A 328-nucleotide genomic window follows, 5' to 3' on the forward strand; every position below is an offset into this window, starting at 1 on the left:
AGCAACAAACCTCTTTCCATGAGAGTCCATATCCAGTCCTTCTAAGCACGGGAAGAAAAATAAAAATCATAAAAACCCGAGCAGCATTTAAATAAAAATAAGTAAGCAACAAATGCAACCAAAAAGTTAAACCATCTTCTCTTGTAAATACTGAACTCATCATCCCGTATGTTACCACGCCAGATACTATAAATATCGTACAGTTCGCCATCAATGCCAGAGCTGCATCCATGCATACACACATACACATATATATATATATATATATATATATATATATATATCTTTCTTTTTATTTTTATTTTTTTTTTTTTTTTTTTTTTTTTTT

The sequence above is a fragment of the Eimeria mitis genome, genomic scaffold, assembly GCF_000499745.2.
Source record: "Eimeria mitis Houghton genomic scaffold, Emh_scaff2651, whole genome shotgun sequence".
NCBI lineage: Eukaryota > Apicomplexa > Conoidasida > Eucoccidiorida > Eimeriidae > Eimeria > Eimeria mitis.